The 27,917-nt window shown below is 38.7% G+C and overlaps 1 protein-coding gene and 1 long non-coding RNA gene across 5 annotated transcripts in view; one reads left to right on the forward strand and one right to left on the reverse strand.

The window, feature by feature from the left end:
- On the forward strand, positions 1 to 27,909 carry LOC112648636 (uncharacterized). 3 transcript variants are annotated; one of them, XR_003129180.3, is made up of 4 exons: positions 1 to 129; positions 1,009 to 1,235; positions 1,725 to 1,773; positions 27,658 to 27,909. It is a non-coding gene; the product is annotated as an uncharacterized LOC112648636 (long non-coding RNA). The 3 variants fall into 3 exon arrangements; XR_003129182.3 differs by lacking the exon at positions 1,725 to 1,773 and having other exon boundaries at positions 27,658 to 27,906; XR_003129181.3 differs by lacking the exons at positions 1,725 to 1,773; positions 27,658 to 27,909 and having other exon boundaries at positions 1,009 to 1,244.
- PRRX1 (paired related homeobox 1) overlaps positions 1 to 27,917 on the reverse strand; it is a 72,950-nt gene that overhangs the window by 23,005 nt on the left and 22,028 nt on the right. The gene's annotated exons all lie outside the window — the stretch shown is intronic.

A 27,917-nucleotide genomic window follows, 5' to 3' on the forward strand; every position in this document is an offset into this window, starting at 1 on the left:
TTTAACAGCACATCCGCACCTTCTCAACAGCATACCTGGGATCCTCCAGCACTGAATCCCAGCAACTGTCAAGACTGACCAGGTCTCTGCCAAACAGATGCCCAGCTATGCAGCTACATCCACCTCCAGGTACATCGGCACACTGCAGCTGCCAGACCTTCAACTTCACACGATGGTTCTTGATGTGCATATTTTTTCTTTACTGTTAACTTGGCAAGTAACACTACTTATTCTTAGTTGAGTATCAGTCCTAAACCTTAGAAAAAGCATGAAAATACCTCAAATGTAATTTTGGGGACATACATCTTTTGGAGAATGAAATGCTCTTATGAGGTAATATTATTTTTAATAGTTTTGACCCAAAAGCTGAGCCAGTAGTTCTGTGTAAAGCTACAGCAGCTTTCTGTAGAGGTAGCTCAATGTTGATCTCTCTCATGATAGCTGACTCTTCTTTGAAAGACAGAACACCGAAGAGTCTGAGGTTTCCTCATGGGACTTGTACTACTTTTGACTCTTCATCTGGCATAGTTCCTTGCACCTCCCCAGGACAGATACTTTCCCAGAGAGCCAAAACTCTGAATCACCTTATCTTAACTTTAACTCTCTTGAGACATATTTTTGAAAGGATTCCTAATCAGAACCCCCATGGAGACCCAATACAAAGTGAGCATCTTCATGCAGTTCCATGCTGGAACCCTCACTCTCTTTTGGAACTATATGCATAATTTTCCCCATGCTGGTATCTTCCAGGTGACTCTGGGTCTATTTTCGACTATAACCTTGGGGTACAAAGTTTATGTGTGCATTTGATGCTCAATAATACAAATTAGTGATCAGATGTAAAATATTCATATATTGGAATTATTATTATTATAGGAATTCAATTGCTGAACAAATACCTTCTCTTTGATGAAAAATAAAATAAAATTTTGGCTTCAAATATGTAACCTACTCCCAATTTCCCTGTGGATGAATCACTTACTTACCTATTTTTCAATTCATTTCTAGATGTCAAAAAAAAAGAAAAAAAAAACAGAAAATGAGAATGTTCCCATCAGACCCAACTGAACTGCCACTGGGAAGTGGGCATAGTGGAGGAGGGAGTAGAAGATGAATTGGCTTGGAAATCACGATGACCTGTGCTCTCCCACAGGCCCTGCTACCTACTGGCTGTGTGGCCCTAGATAAGGCACCTTCCTTCTCTGAGACTCCGTTTACAAAACAGTAAAACAGAAGTAAGATTACTTACTTACTTCCTAGGGTCATTTGACAATGTAATGAACACATCGTAGGCATATAGTCTGGCACATAGTAGGCATTTGGTAAGTGTTGGGTTTCACACCCACCACTGCTTTCAGTTTCTTTTCAGAGACAGACTGCTCAAAACCACTGCTGTTATTTCTTTTTTTTTTCCTGCTGTTTCGCTGTTTGTTGGTATTTAATCAGTAAGATTTCTATCACAGTATAACTATAGAGAAAGTGAGAGAACCACTCTCATGTGTGATATGACTTCATTAGTACGATGGAGTGCAGGATTGAAACCTCAGGAGCTTGACAAATAAATAAAAGCTTTAAAAGTCAAGATCTGAGACACGGTGGTTGATCCAAAATTGTGCCATGGAAGTCAGGCACAGATGTTTGTCTGAAAAGTCCCATTTGGGACATTTTTTGCTCCTAGTCAACCCCTGGCTTTCTAACAAGACAATTTTCCTTTCTCAATTCAGATTTTGAGGAAACATTCAGAAAGCAGGCAGATTCTACACTCACAGACAGGTAAAGACGCTGGCACCTTTAACAAGTAACCTCACTAGAAATGAATTAAAAAAAAAAAAAAGACAAGAAAAAGGAAGAAGGCCAAGGGCTAAAGTCAGGCTATGAAAATTCAGTGATTTCCCAGTCTGTGTGCCTTGGGTTGACTAATTCAGTTGCCACATGTCTAAAAACACAAAACTTAGGTCATGTTACTCAATATTTATTCAGTGACTTTTTTTTCTAAATGTCTGAGCACGTTGGTAAATGCCAAAGGGATAAAAAGAAAACCAAGAAAGGCAAAGTTCTGGGAAAAGAGTGAGTTCTGACTGAGATTTTAAAAGCTTTCTAAATTTGCCATATTCCAGGTGTGTGGTCCCTGTGAAAGTACTGGTATTTGAGTAGGATTACAAACAGAGCTCTAGATGAGCCATAAGCTTCTGCCTTCTGCTGGTGGCATTTTTCCTTTGTAGTGGGACTGTTGTCATTTTGTAAGAGACACAACATCAATCTTGACATTAGCAGCAGAAATTGGTGTCTTCATGGGAGGTATGCACTCTAAATTGTCTTTTTTTAATTTTTTTTTGTAATAAACTTTAATGTTCTAAAGAAAAATCTGGGGGAAAAAAGGTTTTAAAAAAAGCACAACTGAAAGCAGAGAGCAATGAAAGAGATGTACATCATTAATGAGGAAGCTCAGCTCCTGGAAGGACAGCAATGAAGAACATGACTCTTAGTTGGGTAAAAGACAATTAAGAGGCTATCTTGAGGCATTTAAGTACTCAAGAAGAGAGGTATGACCTCACTCCTTACCTTTTTCATCTCAAGTTATTTTTTCTCTTTTTTTTTCATCTCAAGTTTTAGCTGTAGGACAGGAAGCTTACAACACAGAAAGCCACAAGGAACAGAATTTTCATTGCAATAAGAGGCAGAGTCAAGATAATTCTGTAACAACACCATATAGAGTAAAAGAGGGGGCCTGAAGAGAAAGGTAAAGCCCCTCTGAGATGTTGCTCTAGTCATTGACAACAGACCTATACAAAGACTCAAATATGTTAAAATGGTCAACATAAGAAGCTTGATATTTTTAAATGATGTTTAAGTGAAAGGAAATTAAAATTCTCTCTTTTTTAAGGTTTATATATTTATTTCAGAGACGGCACACACATGAATGGGAGGAGAGGCAGAGGGAGAGAGGGAGGGAGAGAGAAAGAGAAAGAGAGAGAGAGAGAGAGAGAGAGAGAGAGAGAATCTCAAGCAGACTCCCCACTGAGTGTGGATTCCAATGCTGGGTTCAATCCCAGGACCATAAGATCAAGACTTGAGCTAAAACCAAGAGTTGGACACTTACCCGACTGTGCTATCCAGGCACCCATAAAATTCTTCTTTAGGAGTAAGAAAAGCCAAATGTAAACAGTGATCTAAAGCTTAATATGTTTTGGAGGAATATGCCACACTATAACATCTTTTCATTTCAATCCTGTCTGTAAAATGGGTAGTAAGATGTAAGATATAAACAATACATGCTTTAAAAATCGCAACAATTATGCATACACATTTCCTTCTATTGTGTTTTAAATTCTATTATAGAACAATTATATTAAGGGCTTTGGATCAACAATCAGGAGGCCTAGATTCTAACTCAGCATGATTGCTGGTCACATCTATGATGTTAAGGCCTCAGTGTCCTCACTGGCAAAATTACAGGTTGGACTAGATGACTAAGATCTCTTTCAAATCCAGCATTGTGGACTTTTAGGATTGTTTTATTTATTTATTTATTTTTTGTATCTAGCCGAATAGAAAACTTTCAATAATTGCTTAAGGCAATAATCTGAGTCTTGTCCTTTTGTTATTATTGTTGTGTTTTTTGTTTTGTTTTGTTTTGTCTTTGTTTTAGAACACCTTTGGCTAGATGATATATTGGATGAGAACTATACTGTAATTACCCATGACTGGAGAAAACCCAGACTGACTGACCCAGTCAGAAGACTGACTTCTTCCACCATACTCAGAGCACTCTACAGAGATCAGTCTCAAACTGGAATGTGACTCTTTAGTTTAAAGAAATTAGTTCACCTGTCAGCACAGATGAAAGAGGAAACCTGAATGTTTCTAAGAGACTTTAAATTTAGCAAACAGAAATGAGATTGCTATTTCTTTTCTTTCTTCTAATAGTTTTGACCCCCTAACCACGGGTTAGCTGACAGTAGCCATACTGAAAATAGTGTTTTTATCAACCAGCTTAGGCTACTCCCCAAAGGGTCATCACTAACAATGGTCACACTCCTGACCTATCACCTTATTCATTCATTTGAATAAATATTTATTGAGCATGTGCTACATACATGCCGGGCAAACACTCTGAGATATACAAGGAAATATTATGTGTAGTCTGACTTCAAGAACTCTATAACCAGTTTGAGGAAAGAAGTCACACAAAGTAAAGTTACAGCAATAAAAAGATATTCCAGTAGGGGGGCAGACATCAGAGCCTGTAACAGGCAAGGGGGGAGGGCAGAGATCACAGAATGGGTGGTAGGTCAAAACACAGTCTGCAGAGGCTTTCTCTGTCCTATTGAAGTCCAGCATCCCTCTCTCAGCCACACTGTGACATGTCACTCCATTCACCCAACTCTGGTTGCATTACAGATGGTGGTGACAGTTTCCTTGTCCTTTGTTTTTGTTCTTTGGCTTTGATTTTTTGTAAAAATGTCTAGGCCTTTACTGTTTCCATGGACTCTTTTTTTTTTTTAATTTTTTTTAAATTTTTATTTATTTACTTATGATAGTCACAGAGAGAGAGAGAGGCAGAGACACAGGCAGAGGGAGAAGCAGGCTCCATGCACCGGGAGCCTGATATGGGATTCGATCCCGGGTCTCCAGGATCGTGCCCTGGGCCAAAGGCAGGCGCCAAACCGCTGCGCCACCCAGGGATCCCTCTTTTTTTTTTTAAAGGTGTTTATTTTTATTTATTTTTAAGATTTTATTTATTTATTCATGAGACACACACACACACACACACACACAGAGAGAGAGGCAGAGAGAGAATCAGGCTCCATTCAGGGAGCCTGATATGGGACTTGATCCTGGAACTCTGGGATCACACCCTGAGCTGAAGGCAGATGCTCAACTGCTGAGTCACCCAGGTGTCCCTCCACTGACTCTTTATATCAATGGCGGCTTGTCCTCCTCCAAGCCTCAGTTTACTTGTCAGCAGTTTACAGGACCTTCTCTGATCACCAACCGGAAGCAGCCTTGCCCTCATTATTCTCTTCCAGCATCTGAACCATTTGCCTTCTAACAGCATTTCTGACCAAATATAATTATTCCTGCTGTTTGCCTCACTAGAATATGAGCTCCATAAGGAATCTTATCTGACTTGTTAACTATATGTCTCAGCACCCAGCATTAGTGCCTAGTACATTTTAGGTACTTTTCTTGGAATGACAGAAAATTTGTTAATGGTGCTTGGTGAAAATGCCTATTTAAGGGGCACCTGGGCGGCTCAGTTGGTTAAGAATCTGCTTTCAACTCAGGTCATGATCCTGAGATCCTGTGATTGAGCCCCACACCAAGCTCCTTGCTTGATAGGAAGCCTGTTTTTCCCACTCTCTGCCCTTCCCCCTGTTCATGCTTGCTTTCTCTCAAATAAATAAATAAAATCTAAAGCAAAAGAAAAAAGAAAATGCCTATTTGGCATAACCTGGTCAACTCACATTCAGCCACCAAACCTGACAGCCTTTTCCAGGATGAGTTTCTGGAAAATCTTGGCACACAAATTTTCCTGAAATGAAGGTTTACTGCATTGTTTACAATGCATGTAAATTCCAGGAGATGTGTTATCAGGCTTTTCACTCACTTTCTCTGTAGAGGACTTTTCATCAGTAATTATCTCCCCAAATAAGAAGGCAAGCCTCGAAGGCAGTTGAGCCAATCCTGTAAGGCAGAGTCCCTACCTCTCAGCAGCACCAATAAATGTTGGGCTTTGATAATGATGACACATATGGAATTACTGACCACTTTAGACATGCCCTGGCGTGGTCATTTCTTTGTGCCAAAAATTATGTTTAGCTTCAGGTTATATTTTCTTCTAATTCGTCATTTCTAGTCACTGTGTTTTCTGTTCCCTTTCATTGGCAAAAGAGCTGGGGCAAAAACCTAGCTGCTTCATTCTCCACCGTACAGCAACATGACCACTTGCCAACCACACCTAAACCTTAATTATATGGTGATTTCCTCTTCAAGGATGTGTGACTGTTTTAACGAGTAAGGAAGCCGATGCACTAAGGTCACATGAGCAGAAAAAAAAAAGGTTTTGGGCAAAATACTCAAAGACCCAAGTGGAATAATCTTATTCCACTGAATCATGTCCCTTGTTGTTGAACAGCCCTAAAGAACCCCTTGTCAATAGGTGATTCTGTCCGCCTGGAGTGGAAACCTATGAGTAATCTATGTGTCACTATGACTCATGTCATGGCCACCACTTCCAATTCCCCATCATCTGAAAGTTGGCAGGAAGAGTTCATACTGCTCAACAGGCAGAAGCCAGGATGGAGGAAAGACCTAATAACAAATTTTATTGATTAAAAGGAAAGATAACCAGGGGTGCCTTGGTGGCTCAGTCCCTTGAGCTTCTGACTCTTGATCTCAGCTCAGGTCTAATCTCAAAGATGTTGTTCAACCCCCTAGTTGGGCTCCACACTAGACTTGGAACCTACTTAAAAAAAAAAAACAAAAAAAAAACAGAAAAGGAGGATAACCAAGGTAAGGACAATGGTTTCCTAGTCACTACCCAAATTATTCTCGTCCTTGGCATCTGTTTCTAATGTACTTTCAGAGCCAGTGCAGACATTCTTCCTTCTACCTCCTGGAGTCTTTTTATTTATTTATTAATTTTCAGATTTCCCTCATTTTTAAATTTTTTCCAAATTTGTAAATTATTTTCTTTAAAGGACTTTGATAGCAATATGCTGAAGCAAGAGGAAGGACACACAGGAGCAGGCTGGTGTGTCATTCCAGGACAGAGCCACTCCCCAAACACTGATAGAAATTCCGTTTGCCAGCTTTCTTCTTAGTCTCTATTCCTTTGCAATTCCAATTCAAATGGTATAGAGTTCAGTGACCTGATTAACTTACTGGGAAGCCAACACTTTTAAAATAAAGTATCTTGGGCAGCCCAGATAGCTCAGGAGTTTAGCGCCGCCTTCAGCCCAGGGTGTGATCCTGGAGACCCGGGATTGAGTCCCACATCGGGCTCCCTGCATGGAGCCTGCTTCTTGCTCTGCCTGTGTCTCTGCCTCTCTCTCTGTGTCTCTGCCTCTCTCTCTGTGTCTCTCATGAATAAATAAATAAAATCTTTAAAAAAATAAATAAAATAAAGTATCTTAGGAATAAACCGTAAGATTTTATGAACTCAGGGGACCCCTATAAAAACATAAACTGATCAGGTGGGAGAAGAGATTTTGGAAAATCAGATTTTATAAATAAAATGTTTGCCATAAATTGGTTAAAGGAAATTAAATGTGTGATAGTGGATTTAGGCAGAAGTGGGGAGGGACATCCTAAACTACAGATTACAATTTTTTTATCTAATCAAATAAGTTATTTACAAGGAAATCTGCCCCTTTTTGGCTACTCAGCATGTTTTGCAGACTCTTGTTGGGTTCCTCCTTCACTTTATCCATTTGGTTATTTCTAAAATCTTCCAGGGATAGTGATCACACCTCCTTTGATAGTAATTTTCTTCCTCTATTACAGATCTGTTAGTTGGTGGGTGATTTATTAGGATTATGATTTTCCTTCCTGGAGACTTCAGCTTTAGAATTAGTCCCAGCTCTTCCCAAGGCCCAGGGACCCTAGCTTTGTCAGTCACTGCAGATGGGTGGTCAAATAATATTAGATAGTTAACTTCTTGATTGGAGACAGCCCCCCCCCTTTTTTAAATAGCAAATCTTTTCTCTAATTAGTCATAGCCCCAGACCAGATTTATACAATAGTGACTTTATACTTTCTCCACATGTTCCACAATTCAATATTTTAAGAAGTTTTTTCATAGAATTGTATCATTAAGACAACTTTATATAATGGGGGGTAGCTCCAGTGGATTAGAAATCAGACAATGTGGTTTTTCATCCTTTCTGTCCCTAAAAAGTCACATGATCTGCCCCCCTCCAGTCATGTAATCTTAAGAATGTAACTTTGCCTGGGGTGCCTGGGTATGCATTCTGTTAAACATGAGACTCTTGGTTTCAGCTCAGGTCATGATCTCAGGGTTGGGAGATTGAGCCCTGAGTTGAACCCTGAATCAGGCTCTACACTCAGCATGGAGTCTGCCTGAAATTCTCTCTCGCTCTCCCATTCTTGCTCATGTGCTCTCTCTCTCTATCTCTCTCTCTCAAATAAATAAATAAACCTTAAAAAAAGGTAACTTTGCCAAACGGGTTTCCATTTCTATTGCTGTCAAATAGGGCATTGCATTAGACTTAAATATCTCTTCTTACAAAGTCCTCTTCAAATACTTGATGAATGGATAAATCTGTACTCTTGTAGAGTAAATAACAATATATTTATTTATGAATTATCTCCATTTTTATAATCTATTAATTTAACAATGGATTGACTAGAGTTTATATAACTCCATGGATACAGATTTCTATAGTCAAATGTGTAATGTTCTTAGTGTTTTAAGTTACATTACTGATTATTTTTGTGGATATCAGAGTTATTTGAACATCATATGGATGCTTATTTTTATTTTCAGTAATTTTTAAAGAAAATGATCAGATTTGGCAGTTATATAAACAATTGAGAAGACAGCAAGATTGAAAAACAGTTTTGACAAGTTGTAGAATTTTAAAATAATTTTATACCTAAAGATGGAGGACATATTTCTCATAAAATGTATGTGTGCGTGTGTGTGTACATGGTATGTGTGGGTGTCTGCATGGGTGTATGTGTGACTCAGCTCAGAGAATCCTGGGTTGAACTATAACAGTGCTATAAACATGAGAACTAGAAGCAGATCCAATTGCTCACAGTGTAAAGGACAAACCTGTGGCATTGTGAAAGATCTTACTCGTTTGGGCTTTCTGTAGAGCCCACTAAAACTGCTGAGAGCTATCACCATTACCTAGTCTCATGCCAACTATATCTGGTAACTCACTTTGACATATCAGTTTCTAGGTAGAAGCTCCAAGACAATGGCTCATGTGATATCAATGCCAGTTGGAGTTAGCTGCAAGCAAAAATCTCCACAGTATTTTAAATAGATATTTCAGATGTTTAAAATTTAAATAAAACAAGGCAGAGTGTGTAACGTTCCAAGTGAAGTCAATTGCCAAGTTGTGTTGGTTGGTACAACCACGTACTGTATCAATGGAGTCATAAATTGCTGCATAATGCAGACATGTAGGAGGAGGGAAAGGTGACAAAAAAATAAAAAGAGTGAGAGTGCATTAAAGGTGAATCCCTAAGGATACTCTTCCATTAAACTCTGAGAGCTTACAAAGTGACACCATCCCACTCCAACCCAAGTAGTTGGAGCCATATGCAATATATGTTTCAAAGTCCAGACCAAAGCTACTAGGTAAGTTTTATTGGTCCCTCTAGAAAGCAGTTTTTTTGACAGGGCTGGAAAAATAATGTTACAAAGGATCCAGTAACAACAGAATCTAGGCCTGTTAGTTAGATTCCAAGTTGATGCCTCTTCCAAAAGGAAAGCATCCAGAAAAACAATATATTCCCTAGACTAGGTGAGCAAGTCCAATGTTTAGAATTAGGAAAAGTTTGGTATATAACTCAATTATATCAGGGTTAAGATCTGTTGATGCAAATCTGTTTACCATTTTATTTCCTTCAACAAATACAATCATAAAGGTAAGTTTCTCCAAGATCATCCCTTGTGGGAGCTTAAAACAAAAAATAGGAAGATATATGTCCCTGGCTTTCCAAAGCCTATGCTGCCTTTAAAGGTTCATTTAAGAATACAGTACAGCTGAAAAGGCAAGTTTGCATACATACAGTCCCTGTACAATGACCGTGGTGACCGATGACCAATGAATCAATTACATCTTGTGCACCCTACATAACCTTTGGAGATGATGAATATTTGGAGTGTGTTTTTGTGGTCTCAAGCCAAAAGTTAACCGCAGCCTAGAGATCATTGAACCTCAGGAAAATAACAAGAAATCTATGTTCCCAACTCTATTTTCAATGTATTTGGAGAGAACAGAATTCCATTAGAGAGAGACAATGTAATTGTGTTCATAACTTCAGAGTTGAAAGGTTGCATTTATATGATTCCTTTCTTCCAAAGATCATAAAATACCTCACATATGCTATTTCATTTATATTTCAAATCTCTTTATGGTATAAGAAAAGAATGCAATACAGTTTTAACAAAAAAAAAAAACTAACAATTTAATAGTGGTTAGCAAAACTAAGCAAAGTAACCTTTATCTAATTTCATATATAGGGGAAACTAACATCTAATAACATTTAAAATAAGTGTGTCTTAAAGGATTGTGAGGTTCAGATAAGATGACTTTTCTAAAAATACTAGACATATATGAAAGGCATTATCGTTGTAAACTTTGTGAAGGCAGAGACAATATTTTGTACCTCTTTCGCATACTTTCTAGGATCTAACACTGGATGAATATTAAGTGCTTAATAAACATTCCTTGATAACAATTAGAGTACTTATTGCTTGCCAGGAACCATTGTTAGGTGCATTACATGGAATATTTCATATTTCATTCCCCTAAGAGGTCATGTTATAGCTATCCTCATGCTACAGATGAAGAGGCTGAGGTTGAGAGAGGATGAGCAACCTGACCAAAGACATGTAGCAAAGGCTCCCTGACTCCTGGCATTTTGGCTACAAAGCCCAACTTCTGAAACTCTTTACTCCTCTTGCTTTTCATAGAATCAGAGATCCCGAAAGGATGTAGAGGTTATTAAATCTGCTTCTTAAACTATTAAAAAGGGGAAGAACTTTTAAGGAGTGGATAGGAATTTGAGAGTGTGTGTTGGGTATCATTTTAATCCAGAAATTGAAATAGATAAAGAGACCAATTTCTTGACATGATTGGGTTGCAATTGTATGATTTTTATAAGAGGTGTTTCATTCAGAGAAATGCTTCTAAGCATTTGATTTGGCAACAAATTGAGAATTGAAGTTACAGTCTGCAAACTATTTCTATTCTTCTCCTGATCATCTAGTTACAGATCCCTACCCTAATCGTGGGAGCATAAATCCGATTATGCACAAGGCCAATGGGAACAAGATAATTGCATAGATCTAGTACCCATCCATTACATGCGGCATCATAAATCACTGAACTGCCACAACCTCAGCTTTCTGGAATCCCCAAGTTGTTTGAATCACTCTACGACTGCCATTTATGGAAGAACCATATTATACTGTCTTTGCCTTAGGGCTATCGAAATAAAATGTAAAATTTGAGTGTTTACCCTTCAGAGGGTGCTCATGTGATAGAACACTGGCAACATGAGAAAACAAATCAAAATTTGGTATCTTTTGATGTGAACTTGAGCAAGCACCTCAATCTAAGGATCTGGTTAAGAAATTAGGAAACTAAGTGGGTAATTCTCTTTTTAGTCCTTTTGTGATGAACATTACATTTGTTAGCAGAAATGTGGGTCTGCTTTTCCCTCACACACACCTCACACACATGCCAACTCCGTAGGGGGGAGTCTGACAAATGTGTAATTCTTGAACAAAGTAAGCAAAGCATTTGGCCTGAGTAGAGACAGAATGATCAGATGGCCACAGATTAAAATGAGTTCATGCCCAAGGCTTATTTGAGCCTTTAAGCCCTGGAATTGAAATTAAATTGCATTGATGAATCCATTCAGATTCCTTATCTAGTGTTTTCTTTCTATTCAACACAATGTATGTTTACTGCTCCCCTACTGGCTGGTGGGTATGAAAGGTCAGTGGCCTCCACCTCCACAAGGAGCTCGCAGTTTAGTGAGAAAAACAGATATATAAACAAGTAAGTTCTTTAAATGGACTAACTAAAATAATGGAGGCATATATTGTCAAGTTGTGGCACAATGGATGGCTCAACTGTATCTTACTTTGTGAGAAAAGAGTCACAGAAAAAGAAGAAGTAATTGCACTGAGTTTTGAAGGAAAAATACACATTTTGACCAAGGGGGAAAGTCTGGAATGGATGGAGCAGAGCGATAAAAGCAGTATGACTCATTCCTAATAGTGGATTGTCACCTCATTCATTCCTCACTACAGCACCATGTAGAAGGATGTCATTGTCCTAATTTTAGAGGCTCACAGAAGTCGATGTCTCAAGAATGTAGGGCTGGTAAGTGATACGATCTTGACTGTCCCGTGTTGCCACAGCTGAGCATTTGGGAGCTCTGGGGAGAGAGGAGACAGCCGAAGCTGCTGGGGAAGCAGGGCCAGATGGTGGCGGGCCTCTTACATTGTGCCTTTGGACTTCATTTTTTAGTGCAAGGGAGTCAGTAATGGATTTTTCAGCAGGGGAGTGGGTGACAGGAATCTTTTTGCCTTTCAGAGAGCATCCTGGTAATTGCATGAAGCTTGGTTTTGACTGGGTATGAGACAAATTTCAGCATTGTACAGATTCAGAAGGTCAGCACAAATAATGTGGACCATCCTGTTATTTTTTGTGGTCAGGATGCTTGATCCTTCTCTGATTCTTAAGCTTCCACCATCATATCTGTCCATGATCTTCCACTATCTCCCCGACCTGGGCCTGTTTTTAACTCTTCTGCTCAACTTTCTTTCTACCTATGAAGTACCTATGTATGTAATTACTAAGGATACAAAGTACAAATTCAAGACATGAAGAAGTATAACTTTTTAGCACATGGGAGTGCTCTAAAGGTCTTTCCAAATAGTCCAAATATATATCTGAAAATTCCATGCACCTCTATGTCAGAAACTTGCAGAACACAACCCACTAAAGACTCTATCCCTGGTGGAAGTGCCTCCTATCTTCCAACCTTCCACCTGAGACCTGATGAACTTTCCAGGATCCTGAGGAGCCTCACTTGAAGCCACTTGATTCATCAAAAAGGAGTATTTCCAAAACCACAGTATCAGATACTACAAAAATTGGCCTTAGGATATTTTTAAATTGCTAACTCCACTGGTGCATTTAAAATATAATTGCATATATATGAAAGCCCTAGAAACACATCCATTTGTACTTTGAGGCAAACTGGTATTTTTCATTGTATTTTTGTGTTGCTTTGCTTCATTTTTAAACATAGTAATCCCCATTCAAATCTAGGCAAGGCTGTCTCCTTTAGAGCCCACAGGAACCTTCTTTCTCTCTTCTTTGCCACTCTGAAGCCCCTTTTACTATAATTTTCCTTCCGGTCTTGTGATGAACAGACTCCCTGAGATTCCCTTCCCCATGGCCATGCTCATAATAACAGTTTTCTGCAAACTGACCATGGTCTCCTCCTTGCCATTTATCTGGAGGAGCTGTGTGCAAGCCAGAGCTCCAGAAACGGAACAGAGAAAGAAGCTGGATACACTGAAGAACTCAAAGAATCTTTCTCATTTCAAGGAACCAAACATTTACCTCTCTGTAAGAGTTTTGTGGAAGAATAAAAATTAAAAGTGAAAAAAAAAAAACACAAAACCTTATTAATGTTTGCCTGGGGAACAGAAAAGCTTTCTCCACAAGAAAAGTCCTTTCTGTACTGAAATTGGCAGCCAGACGGCCTGAACATTTATCTCCTGCACAGAAAGTGCTCTGTCAGGCAAGCTGTGACTAACAATACGCTGAAAAACACGCCACAGACTTCCACTGTATTTTATTTGGCAGAGAGGAATTATTCCTCGGCACAAAGTATTTGCAACTGGCATTGGTTAAACAAGAAATTACAACCTTTAAAAGCCCTATTTATCATTAGCTGCAAAAGTGCAGACTTCACCGTCAATTACTCTGACAAAAGATTACAGACCATCAACACCGCACACAGGAGAACAACAGTCTTGGGGGCCAGTGGGCCTCTCAGAAGGGACGATTAGAAAGTTAACGGCCAGGAGCCCCTTCTCCAGGGACCCCCGCCCCCAACCCTTCCTTGCCCACCCTGCTCCCCTCTGCAGGCTAACTCTCCTGCCTCTAGCACTCACTCTCCCTTCACATCTGCCAGCAGAGGCTGGTAGACCAGCAAGCTTTCCCCAGAAAGATGCCATAGTTACAGAAGTTGGTGCTTAAGAATCATTGGCCAAGTCAGGTCAGTAGCGACTTTGCTCCAATTCTGTTCTGAATGTGTTCTGTTGATAAAAATGGAAATTACAAGTTTGATTTTTGAAAGCTAAAGAAATAATATGGTGTTATTCCTCTCAGCTGCTTCATTTGGAGGCTCAATGGTCAGAAAAATAGTGGATTTTAATAAGCCAAAGGCCTCCAATGTGACGCTAAAAAACCCTCCTAAACACTGAATGGTGCTATGTATTCTTGGAAGAAGGTTTTTTGCATTTCACTGAGGCATCAGCCCATCTTTAAATGATTTCATCCCCTAGGAACAGAAAAACAAAGAGATGCTTTGTTCTCCAGACCTTAAAATTAAAGAAAAAATTATTCTCAAGTACTTATATAAGTGGCAAGAGATCTTTCCTTTTTAAAAAGATTTTATTTATTTATTTTAGCGGTGGGGGGGGGAGTGGGGCAGAAGGGGAGAGAGAGACTCTCACACAGATTCTGTGCTGAGCACAGAGCCCAATGGCTCAATGGAGGACTCAATCCCAGGATCCTGACATGACTTGAGCCGTAATCAAGAGTCGGTCGCTTAATCAACTGAATCATCCAGGTGCCCCTAAGTGGCAAGAAATACATGTTTATATCCTTACTTGGCTTTAACTTTCCAAAGTGTGAGGGCATTACCAGCGTTACTATCCTCTTGCTGCCAGTTGAATTAGTTTAAAGCATCCTGGAGTTTTTCTCAGAGGCTTACAGCTTAATATTATTATTCTCTTCCATATTTTGTCTTTATTGGCTATATCAATATTTCATGAGTATGAAATAAAATAAGAATATATGTAAACGACTTACAGTTTGGTACAGAATGCTCAATAAATGATATTGGAGATGTTTATAGAGATGAGGAGGGGAGAATATGCTGTATGAAAAGTTGTTTATAAAGGCTTTTAATGATATTAAAGAACACTTGTGAATATATGTATAATGTATACATGTATCCATATACATGAATACAAGTTACAGATATGTCATATTCTTAACTATATAAAACCAGATTAGGAAAAAAAAAAAAAAAAACAGAAGGAAATAAAACCAAAGGTGAAGAGCATTCACTTCTGAGCAATGCAATCATGGAAAGTAACTGAGAGTCTAAGAGAGTAAATGATTTGCCCAGTGCCACAGCCAAACCTGAGACCTAGCTTAGCTTATTTTACTTCTGGGCCTGTGTGCTTTTTTTCTCCTTGCTGCTTGCTGCCTCCTGGACTGATGAGTGTGTGTGTGTGTGTGTGTGTGTGTGTATGTGCGCATGCACTAACACGTGTGCACTCACACACACTTGCCTGTTCACATTCCATATCTTTTCCAGGTGATGTGTGTTTAAGGAGTGGGTCTATTCATATATGAAGCTCCTCATCTCTCCAATAAGAGCATGTTCCTCCACATTTCGTGTGCTCTGTGCATAAAAACTATCACAAGGCTATTGCTTGTGGGAGACCTCCTTTAAAAATCACAGGAGTTTGGATAGCTTTATTTAGTTCTATTAGGTTCAAAGAATGTGCCAGGCAGATTCTCAGTCCAAAAATAATCTCCTTTTATTGGTGCTCTAAATTAACTCATGGAGGAGTGGGCTGAGCTAAATTAAAGCTTTCATACGGGGGAAACCCAGGGATTTTTACTGAGTGGTAAAAGTTTTCTCTCTCTGTGAGAACTTTACTGTTTCCTTCCTCTAAGAGAGGCTGTGCTTAGATGCAAAGAAAGTAGCTCAAAGCAGATCTTGGAGAATTCATTTTATTTGACAAAGACTCTTAGTTTAAGCCCCTGGTGTGGGACATTTAAAATTTTATAGGTTTTCCTAGCTTTTAAAGTAATTTGCATGTAAATAAAGATAGTAATCTCTCGCACAAATGGCAAAATGTGTTCTTTGCCCTTTTTAAACTGGAAAATTGGATTCGTAAGAGTCATTAGGGGCAGTATTTTTACTTATAAAGAATTTCAAATGGCTTGACAAATCTTAACCACATCCCTTCTGGACTGCCAGCTGCACCTCGTGTTATCTTTTCATAACTAGGAATACCGTGGTTCATTCCTCTCTGGGAACTGCACACTAGGGGACGGGCAACCAAAGGCTTAAAATATGATATTGAGATTCAAGGTCGCCTCTTTTTCTCTAATATGGACATGTCACTGCTGGTCATGGCTAATGATGCATTTACCCCCACTTCTCCATTGTGGAACTAACACCCACTGAGTTTCTAAATAGCCACAGACAGGCATGCCAGGCTTGTCTTACTGCCATATGGCCCTGGGACTTTTCATGTGTCACTCTCTCCTCTGCTTCTGCCTACCTTGTACTGTGAATGAGTGACCAGTCCAGGTGTGAGGTGTTGATCTTCTGTCTTTCTTTTGCACTGGATTTTGGACATGCACACCACTGCCAACGAAGCAAACTAAAATGCCAAAGCCTTCTATGCTAAAGTCTAGAGGACAGTATATCTACATTTTGTCCTCCATGCTGCACATCTAGAAGGTCCCAGAAAAATTATCCTAAGCGAGTCTAAGCCTGTGCTGGGTTCAACTGAGGTTTGTGACAGTCCTAGAGAATAGAGAGTAAAAGAGTATACCCAGAGAAAGAAGTGAGAAGGGAAGATGGGGTCAGGATAGTTGAGGGGAAAGATGCAAGTTCATACCTCTGATGGATGTCTTGGGCTTTTTGTTTGGTTGGATTTTTTATGGATTTCTTGTTGACCAGAGAAACGAGTTTGAGGTGATGTGAACAGAAACTACCATTGGTTGGGAGCTGATATGTCCAAGTGAAAAGAACTCAAGCACAACGGGTAGCTTCTGGTCCTGACTCAGAAACACTCTCCTCTACCTAACTGTGGCTGTGACTCTCATGCATTTACACATTCCCAGTATGAAAGAGTGACCTTTCCACTCAAGAACACTATATGTCCATATATGGACAGACAGATGAGACTAGCATCAAATGAGACAGACAGATGAGACTAGCCTATAAAGGCTTTGCCAAAAGAAGGGAGAGGATGGAGGCATGAACGCATAGGTATGTAATATTGATATAGCATCTCATTCCGAGTGGTTACAACCATTGCTATGGGAAGCCATCAGTGGAACACAGCAGGCATTGAACAGGAGCTCACTTTCCAGTTCCAGTTCTGCAACTAGCTAGCTGATCTTGTGTAAATAACCTCAGTTTCCTTGTTCTGCAAATAAAAGGTTTGGAAGGACAGCCTCTCTGGCCCCTTCTCAGCTCTGCCAGTCCATCAGGTGCAATTAATGCAGTTAGCCGTTCTAAAATCAGAAATCTTATAAATCAGGCCTCCAAAGACATCCCAGTGGGTGAACTAGACCCTTCTATTGCAGGTTCTTATAACCGCATGCCAGTTCAGAGCACTTCAGCCTCTTTCCCAATGCAACGGATTCTCAGGCCCTGCCAGTTTCTTCATTTATTGCATGAAGAGCCCGAAGGACAAATTAGAAGAGCTGATGCCTTTAGCTACCCTTTAATTCCTATACCTGTTGTTACTCCAACCACAAAAAAAATCTTAGATGTTACTCTACTTTAATTTTTATCTATAGAAACACTTGAACCATAGCCATTATTCATTAGACCCCAGTCGCTGAGCATTTGGTTACTACAGGAAAAGGAAAAAAGAAAATCAGTTAAGTTTTATTTATAGTCTGCTTTCATTGTGAAATAGTAGAAGTCCCTGAGTCAATAAAAAGATGTGCTTGTTTCTAAAAGTATAAATATGCTTTCTTAAAACACTGGTAAATATTATGGGCACATTTCCCAGATTTGAAGTACTATTACAATCCTCTTATTTTCCCCATAAATATGCTCACACTTCTTAGCTCATGTGACTGGCTTTTGAAAGAGAAAATGAGTTACATTAAAAATATATCTCTTAGAGGGCATATGCATTATACAAGCACACAAGCATATATACACACACAACCTTCATATAAACTTCAAAAAAATAATTTGTACCCTACAAAGAGAACAGCTGTTCTGTGAGATGATATACTCCCTATCTGTGAAGATCTTTAAGCAAGCCTGGATTGTTTGCCAGTAGGACAGAGAAGGAATTTCCAGATCCCAGAACAGATTTGATTTGACAACTTATAAATTCTCTCAGTTCTGAATTCAGAGACTCTCTGAAGTTACTATTTTTTCCCTAACTTCGTTTAAAATCTGATCTAACCTTTCTCCTGTGTTTCATGCATTGGCCTCCACTATAATAAATCCAAGTGAGAAACTGAAACTCTGTGGTACTGAAATTTGGATTTTAGACACTTGCACATGAAAACCATAGTGTGTGGAATACAGTCCTTCATGGTAGTAGCCTTCCTCCAAGAAAACTGCTAAGTGCTTTAGAAAACTAAAATTGTATTTGCCTCATGGAATCTCTGTGTGCTGGATGATACTATTCCCACTTTTCTCAAGCAGAAAACATAAAAATTAAGAATCAAATAAGATTGAATTATAACTCCCAATCATTTTACTTCATGGGCAAAAACGCACCTGAGTTCTACACTATATAGAAGCATTGCTTTGCCATTACATCTTGCCTTCAGTATGGTCAGATTTCTGAGAGAAAACATTTTCCTTGATCGCTCATCTCACCTTGAAATTTAATCCAATTCGAGATTTGAGTTTCTAAACAGTTTAATTCAGTCTCTAAGAAATTGCAAGTAATAAATTGACCCACCAACCTTATTACCCATCTTCCATCATACTATCCATTCTATTGAACTTCGTATTTCAAAAAGTTTTCCTTTTAAGAGTCTGGCTGAGCAAGTTTTACCCAGCAACAAACATTTTCAGATTATTTATGATGGAGATTGTTGAGTTTAGTGGGTGTGGGGGATGGGAGATGTAGGGGATCGCAGCCCAGCAAGAAAGTCAACTGTTATTCTTTCCTGGTCCCTTCATAAGTAAGGCAGCACTGCCATATCAAATATCCTGTTTCCTGAAAGCCTGCCTCTGAGATTGGTATGTGCAGGAAATTACATCATTGCAGAATTCGGTCACACTGACCCTAAGTGCACCCATATTCCAGCATTTGCCCTCTGACCCCACATCCTTAATCACATTTGCATGCTGTCTCCACTCTTTATAGTAATATTTAGAACCTTTCTACAGCATATTCTATTTTGCAAGTCATTTATCAATGCTAATTCATCTCTTCTCACCTTCATTCCTCTGAGGCAGAGCCCTGTGATTAGTAATAATAACAAAACCATGGTATTTGGCTTTTCTGTAGCTTCTGTCTCCTGAGAACTCTACATATATTAACAACACGCACATCGGTCTCCCAGAATGGCTCAGGTCACAGGAGGAGTAGGGAAGAATGCTGTGACTAGCCAAAGTGGAATAAATTGAAGGTTGGGTTGGAACTGAATCAAGATGCCGGTGTTAATATGCCCAACTATTTAGGAAAAGTTCCAGGATCAGTTAATGATGAAAAGCAATAAGGCTGTCAAAATTTGCCTGGAATATATATAGGATTAGGCCAGCTCCTAAAATTTCCCAAGGTACCTCAGGGTCAAGGGCTTTGTGCAGAAGGTAAGCCTTCTTGATGATATAAAGATTTCAAAAGCCCCAGATGCAGAAAAATGTAAGAGAGGTAAGTGTGTGTGGGGTGTGTGTGTGTGTGTGTGTGTGTGTGTAAGAGAGAGAGAGAGAGGGAGAGAAACAGGGAGAGAGGGAAGGAGGGAATGGGAATTAAGGGTTTTTTTCACTTATTTCCACAAAAATTCTTTTTTGGACCCATATCAATCCTCATTACTTGATGTAGATTATCATTTCTTATCTTGAAAAAAATGATTCTACATCTAGGACAAATCTATTAAGTAATAAGAGAATGCTAGTGGTCTGAAATAAAAAGTTTTAGTTTTTCATTAAATACATGTAATACAGCAACTTCATAATAAGGTAGGGTTACAATGCTTATTATAATACAAGGTTATACTCAATAATAATGCAAGGTCTTCCTTTAATTACCTTCTAAAGAGTTAGCTATATCCCAAGATACAGTTCAACAGTGACTCCAGGAAGGATATTCCAACGCATTTACTAACCCTCACTTATTAAGATTGTTAAGGCTCATCTCTGGAGTTAAATGCTTCAAAATAGTAATTTAATCAAAAGTGTTAAAACTATGGAAAAATAAGAAACTAATTCTTAACCCATAAGGATTAATTTTAGCTATTGGAAGGATTTTCTGATTATGGACAATTATTACTATAAACACATATTCTTTCCTGGAAATACATAGAAATATTTTTTCTAGAGATGTGCTTCCTGAATAGTTCCTACTCCAATTTTTAACTGCCAAGATAAAGATAACTACTGTATCATATAATCTATTCCTCTCTGCAGTATCTCTTTCCATTTGATACTGCATTTATTTGATTATATAGCTAATCTAGAGTCCAGATTCTAGACCCATCAACCAACTCTTAAATTTCCTGGAGAACAAAGGATTTTAAACCCCTCGAAGTGCTTAACATAGTACCACGTAAACACAGATGTACAATAAATATTTCTTGAATAAATGTTGCAATAAGGTAGGCTCAAGTGTTGTACTGAGGCACTGTGCCCCCCATTGCAACAGAAGGTCCCACAGTCCCTTGAAACCTACTGCTAGAACACTGTGAGCCACCGAGGGCACAAGGGTTAAAGTTTTCCCACTTTATGTTAAACCCTTGGGACTATGCTCCTTTACTTTATTTATTTTCAATACTATACTTGTCACTCACAGGAGAACAGGGGAGGGACAAGAGGGGGAAGGGGGAAGGAGGGAGGGGAAAGTAGGGAGTTGGATGCAGGATGCAGAAGGGGGAGAAATAGAAGAAAGGAGAGGGAAAAGGAAAGGGAGAGAAGGAGGAAAGAGGAAAGCTGAGGAAAATATAATTCAATATACCTGAAATAAAAACAAAAACATGAAAAAGAAAAAAAGAGAGAGGAAGGACAAGAGGAAGAAAGGAAGGAAAGGAGGGAGGAAATTTCTTCTCAGTGATGTCAGAATCCATTTGAGTGGCAACTCAATAAAGACAAGTTGGTTCTCACTATTTATGTTTGACCTGATTAAATCCATCAGCAATCTCTAAGAGACGGTACTTTATATTTCACTCCTTGATTGATAAACATTTTAACCCAATCTTTGCTTGCTGGCTGACACTCAACCCATCTGCTTAATTTCACTATTCATTCAACAAACACTTTTTGAGCAACAATTTTCCAGGTGTGGATTAGCCCTGAAGAAACAATGGTGAATAAAATATGTCTCTCACTTGAAAGGCTTACCTGCTTTCTCCACAGCCACCCGAAACCCAGATTAGTGCTATCATCCATTCCCAAATTTTGTCAAGCAAACACCTTTTCATCACATTATCTTCACTAGACTCATTTTGTCTACCTAGACAAAAACTTCTCCCTGCAATCAAGCCTTTTCTAAAGGATTTCCTCTGAGCATTTTATGCAGCCCTTTGTTCTGCTGCCAAAGGCACTACTCTACTCACATCAAATCAACTTACTCTTCTCTCTCCAGCCTCTTATATTTTCTGAAATTTCCATCTGTTTGAATAGTTTCTAAATTTTTTATTCGTACTCTTCCTGGAAGCATAATTCTAGGACCTCTCTGGAACATAATCTAGCTAGCTCATGTATATCTATCCTGACTCATAAAAATATTTGAATAGTTAAAGCTCAATTTATATTATAACTACTCTTATCGAACAAATTCTCATATCTGAGGGGTAGTGGGGAAGTCAAGTTTTGCCAAACATGTACTCTCTCCCATTTTCAAAACCAAAAACTAGTCTACTAATAGTAACTACTGATTGTGCTTTCAAATACAATTGTTTTTTTTAAAAGATTTTATGTATGTATTTGAGAGAGAGAGAGCATGAGAGAGAGACAGAGAATGCACTTGAGTAGGGGGAGCAACAGAGGGAGAGGGAAAAGGAAACTCCTCCCTGAGCAAAGAGTCCTAAATGGGGCTCGATCCCAGGACCCTGGGATCATGACCTAAGCCAAAGGCAGATGCTTAACCGACTGAGCCACCCAGGCATCCCTCTAATATAATTATGAATAAATACTAAGAACCAATTAACTTTTCTCATACATACCACACACACACTTGAACTGTTCATGGTGGCAAAATTGACTATTATAATAATCTCCCTTCCCTGATCTATTCTAAGTGATGGACATCTATTCATCTCTCACTTTCAAGCTCAAAGTTTATATCTTCCATGAAGGTTTTCCTTGGCCACTGGATGACAACTCCATCCTTTGCAATCCTTTTTGATCATGCCCTGATTGTGACTCCACTCTAGAACTCAAAACATACTGCTGACTTAGGATTCACAGGTCTGCTTCTTTTAAACTATGAGCTTATAGGGGTCAGGGACCAGACCTTACATGACCCAGTATTTCTAGCGTTGTGAATGGAAAAATTATAGATGCTCTGCAATTGAATGAATGGAAGGGAAGAGAGGAGGGAACATCTTATATATAATGAAACATTTAAAAAAGATGGCTATCAGGAGCTAGAGACTTTTTGGTAGCTCCTGAATTTTCCAAGTGGAATATCGTCTGGAATCTCATGAGAAAAGTGTTTCATAACAGATGATGAATGCCAACCTCATCTTTCTCAGTCAAAAGATAACCAAATCCTTAAAAAGTTTTCCTTTTTTGATATAGTTGTCTGTCAAACACACGCTCAATCTGCTCTCCAAATCTCCATCCACATGCTTCCCCTTTCATATGACATGATCCAATCTCAGTGCCCCAAGCTCCCCACACTTCACCCCATATCGCCACCTGGTGTCCTAAAGCAAGAAAAATACCTAAGAAATTTTTTTTTTAAAATTTAAGCTGATAAATATCAGGACCCTGGAACTATATACTGAATGTTAAAAAAAAACAAAAACAAAAACAAAAAACAAAAAAAAACCTCCCATGTCCCTCTTGACATAGACTTCTGGTCACAAACATAAAGATTAAGTGCACAAACCTCCCTCAAAGTACAGCCTTGTTTCCACTCTTATCTTCATAAAAAAAATATAAATGCTGTTCATCTTTTCAGCTCCATGGACTTCCTTCTCCCCATAGATTCCACGTTTTACAACTTCTACCAAGTACACTATATTTTGTCATTTGGATTAAGTAAATTCAAAATTGTCTGGCTATGGTACAACTTAGCCTGTGACAGCCAAGAATTATCATCATTCATTCTTGCATTCATTCAGCTCTTTAATGAGTCCCTACTATATTCTAAGAACTGTACAAGGCTCCACAAAGTCACTTTAAATTCAAATTGATGGAATAAACAATCTTAAAGTTTTTATTGTTGTTGTTTGTAGAGTACAAACATATTTTATTATTAGGTGCCTTGAAATACTGAAAATTAGTAAAGACTTCCTTTATTGCCCCCAAGGAATTTGGAAATATGAAATTGGATACAAGTTGATTAGGAAAAAATATGTCCTGATGGATTCAGTACAACTCCAAATTAATAATTCATGTCTCAAATGTCTACTTTTAGCTCAGATTATCTTTCATCTCGTTTTAACTGTGCAGTTGGTCATTAATGTACATTAATGATAATTTTACTGTCATGGAACTAGGAACCAAAAGATGTATAGCTAAAGAATAATACAATTTACTTGAACTTGTGTCACCACTAAATCATCAAATGTGTTTCATTAGTGAAATCAGCAATGAAAGTAAAGTATAGGAAGCAAAAAAATGCCTCAATCAGAGATTCCCAGTCAACAATTTTCAGGATGAAGACAAAGTTTTCAAGACTCCAAAATAAAATGGGCAGGAGGAATAAGAACAACATAATGAGTTTCTTCTTGAGTTAAATGCACCCATTTTTTAAAGATTACAGTCATTTTGTTATTTGGGGGCCATAATGTCCTTTCTTTTCTAAAACAATATACACAGAAAATGGTAGGAAGTTTATTTAATATCCTTACTTGGCTAAACAAATAAGGATACCTAGATTTAAAAAAAAAAAATTTACTGGGTAAAAAAATATTTTTAAAGACTGGATAACTCTGAGCATAAATTTGAAATTAATTTTGAAGAGCTAAAAGTTGGAACCCTTGTAACATACCTGACTTTATGTTATTGTTAGATCAAATTTAAAAATCTAATTGCTTTTTCAAATGGATTGTTAAATAAAAACAATTTTTAAGAAAAATACAAAAAAAATCAGATATCTTAATTTTGCCACAAGTATAGGCCAATTCCAGAGATACTTACTAACGCTATGTAACATCACATTTTCCTGATCCACACTGTAGCTTGAGTGCTAGTGTTTTCTCAAGTTATTTTCTATGGCTTTCTGGGTTCAAAGTTAGTAGGGGGTTCGAGGTTTTACTTTCCAAGATTTCCTGGTTAATAGGTAAAATAATAATAACTACACAAACTTTTAGAGAAGTGTGACAACAGACTTAAAAGTCACTCCGCAAATACATGAAGGTATAGCATAGATACTCTGACTTCTGCATGACAGTGAACGCCACATTGCTTCTCAATATGTTGCTTAGCTTTAAGCAAAATCTATTTCTCTCCCACCTCTTCTCTTTCACCCTCTTTCTCTCCCCCTTTCTCTCACCACAAAACTTTCTGGGTTGAGTAAAAGTATTTGGTCACTTGCTCTTTGACCCCAGAGTCTCCTGAGACTATATATTCATTTTAAGAATGAGTCCCTTTAGTTACCTAAAGTGTCCTCAGACTAAATTGTTTCCAGATGTTTGCGAATATTTCAAGGAAATATCCACACAGTTTTTATGGCTGAGTGATAAAGGACTCCACAGTGTCTGCTCAATTGTAAAATAAGAACCAAGTACTTATTATAAAATAACTTCCATTCGGTAGGTATTTGCTACATGCCAGGCACAATGATAACCATGTTCAATACAATATCCCACTGAATGCTCACAGCAACCCCATATAGGAGGCAGTGTGATCCTCATTTCAGAGAAAAGAAAGGTGAGGCTTAAGAGAAACTGCACAGAACAAGCAAGTGAAAGAGATGACTTGCTCCAGAGTCCAGCCCTGGGGGTCTCACTGCTCCCTCAGAGCAAAACTCCAGTAGCTTAGAACAGAAAAGGACAGAAAGAATTCATGAAAGTCATAGGGTATTGCTGAGCATCCAAAGAAATTTCCTGGTGCACCTGGGTGGCTCAGTAGGTTAAGCATCTGCCTTTGGCTTAGGTCAGAATCCCAGGGTTCTAGAACCAAGTCTGTCCTGGGGTCCTGGGATTGAGCCCTGCATTGAGGTGCCTGCTCAGCTCTCCCTCTGCCTCTCCCCCCTCATACTCTCTCACCCTCGCTCACTCTCTCTCTCAAATAAATAAAATCTTTTTTTTTTTTTTAAAGAAATTCCCTGTAAGACACTGCAGAAGAAAGTTTGTAGGCCAAGAGTTCTTGTTCAGTTGTCAGTACCTCCAACAGAATTGTTCACCAAATAGAACTTCAGTAGATGGCAAATGTATGATGCCAAAAGCTTCTCATTATTTAAGAACCAGCTTTCACATATGGGGTTTAAAAGTTGCCTGTTTAGTGTTTATATTGTTCTTCACTCAATATTTTGAGTTGTAAAAACCAAAGCACAATTCTAAACGGTCAAGGTGACCCTTTTTTAAAAAAGCCCTTAATAGCATAGAAATCTTGCTTTCTGTTTAATCTTGTGCTACTCTTAAAACAGGCTGTCATTAGTAGGAAAACTTAAATGACTTGGATTTGGGATGGAGATGGGGGAAGTGGCCAATCAATTCTTGATTATTCTAATTAATGGAAAGAAGCAAAGTACAACCATTTACAAGGTACCTGATGAATGTTAGCTCTATTTCCCAAAACAAAAGGTGGTGCAAAAGCCTATATTTATGCTTAGAAAATTATATGGTCTCCTTGCTTTCATTTACCTAGGAGTTATACACTTCCAACAAGTTTTACCTAAGTTGAATTTCCAGATGACCTTGGATTCTCCAAGTGTAGCCTCTCTCTCTCTCTCTCTCTCTCTGATAATGAAGTAACTCTGGAGCGAGCATGAGTCTTAGAAACATCAACTGCAGATTTTAAAGAGAATCCACCAAGTGGGAAATCCATATGCAGGCAATTAAGAGGTGACTCTGTTTGTTCTGGAAATGCCTCCCAAGGCATTGAGTGCACAAGCTGCTGCAGCAGCCTGTCTCCTACCGATGTTAAATGTCATCTATTCATGCCACCTCTTCCTCTGCTCTCATCAAACAGCTACCCCCCTAAGGCTAGAATTTGAATGAGTGTCAGAAATTGCTGACCTTGGCAAATCACATTTTCCTTAGTCCTACTCCCCGAGGCACCACAGAACTCTAAGACTTTTGACCTTGCTGAAAATCATGGGATTATTTGAATGAGGAATTCTTTTCTCCACCTCTGTTCCTTCCCCTTCTGCTTCCCCCACTCCAAGGCCACCATATATCCTTTTAAAGAAAAACTGGAGTATGAAAAGCCTTAGACTTTTGCTCCCCTAAGCTAGCCTGTTTTCCAAACTGCCATCTTCCACTAGGCAGATGATGTTTTAAAAAAAAAAAATCTCTGGAACTCAAACAGCAACTTGTTTTTGGTACTCTTGACTATAAAAATCTATCAGGCTTTTTTTTTCTTTTTCTTTTTCTTTTTGTAATGTTTCAGATCATTTTTAAATGAGTTTTAAAAAAAAATAAATGAGTTTAATGCTGGTGAAAGGTAACAGATTGACAGCCTGGAGGCGGAGTTTTTAACTATCACGGAGAGGAGTGTCAACTACTGGCAAGGCAACTCCCTGGCCTCGCCCTTCTGCTGGGAGGGGTTCTTGTGAGATTGAACAGGTATACACACATCCATTTGAAATGTCCTTGCTTAGTGTTTATATTGTTCTTAACTCACAATACTCTGACTGGCAAAAAAAAAAAAAAAAAAAAAAAAAAAATCTAATAAACTTAAGTCCTGTTCAATGTCACATCTTCCATGAAATCTTTCCTCACGTGTCCCTGCCAGGTGTGAAAAATCTGCCCTCTGAATTCCTAGCAGAGTATCACCCAGTTGATATACTAGAGCGTTAGAGTAGTACTGCTTGGATCCGGGACCATATGCATTCTTTCTTCCACGCTATACCCCCAAGATTCCATGATAATAAAAATAAGCAGACATTTTATAGACAGGTGATAGAGTCCAAAAGTGTTGCATGTAGGCAGAAATAAAAGCAGACTTGAAATCTAGATTTTTCTGATTCCAAATTCTTTATTCTTCATTGATTGAAACAAATATTTCTGTAAACTTCCTAGTCTGAGTGAAAGTACAGTAATTCTCAAATCATCTTCCCTCTAAATGTGTCTTGCAGATTGCCTTCATAAACCCCCTGGCGGGGAGTCAGGCTTTTGAGGGCTGCTGAGTTGTTCTTAGTCAGCTGCTCATCCAGACTTGAATCATCCTTTGACAGCACTTCCCACGCCTGAGCTGACTCTGACCAGCCTCCCCAGACCACAGGCCTTCCTCACCTCGCACTGTCTTGTGTGTCCCTTGGTATCAGGAGGTGTGCAAGGCTGCTGGTTTCAGCCACATCCGGTGTAAACTGGTCTATCCTGACTCGATTTTCTCTGCTTTAATTTTTTTTTCCAGAACATTGATGAAGATAATAGTGGAAGCTCAGAAGAGATAAGCCTAATAAAACCTCAAATAAACCCAATTATAAAGCCAATATTTCAGCCTCAGGAAAAATACTGATTCCATACCCTGTGAGAAGAAATTAAGAAACTGATTGCCTCTGAGTTCTAGTGTGGAAGTCGGGGGGCCTGCTGTCTTATTCCAAGGTCCAGTTTCTATGAAGACCAGTTTTTCTGCTCAAATACCGAGCTTTCCTGCATGGTCTGCTTAATCAA

The sequence above is a fragment of the Canis lupus genome, chromosome 7 (assembly GCF_003254725.2).
Source record: "Canis lupus dingo isolate Sandy chromosome 7, ASM325472v2, whole genome shotgun sequence".
NCBI lineage: Eukaryota > Metazoa > Chordata > Mammalia > Carnivora > Canidae > Canis > Canis lupus.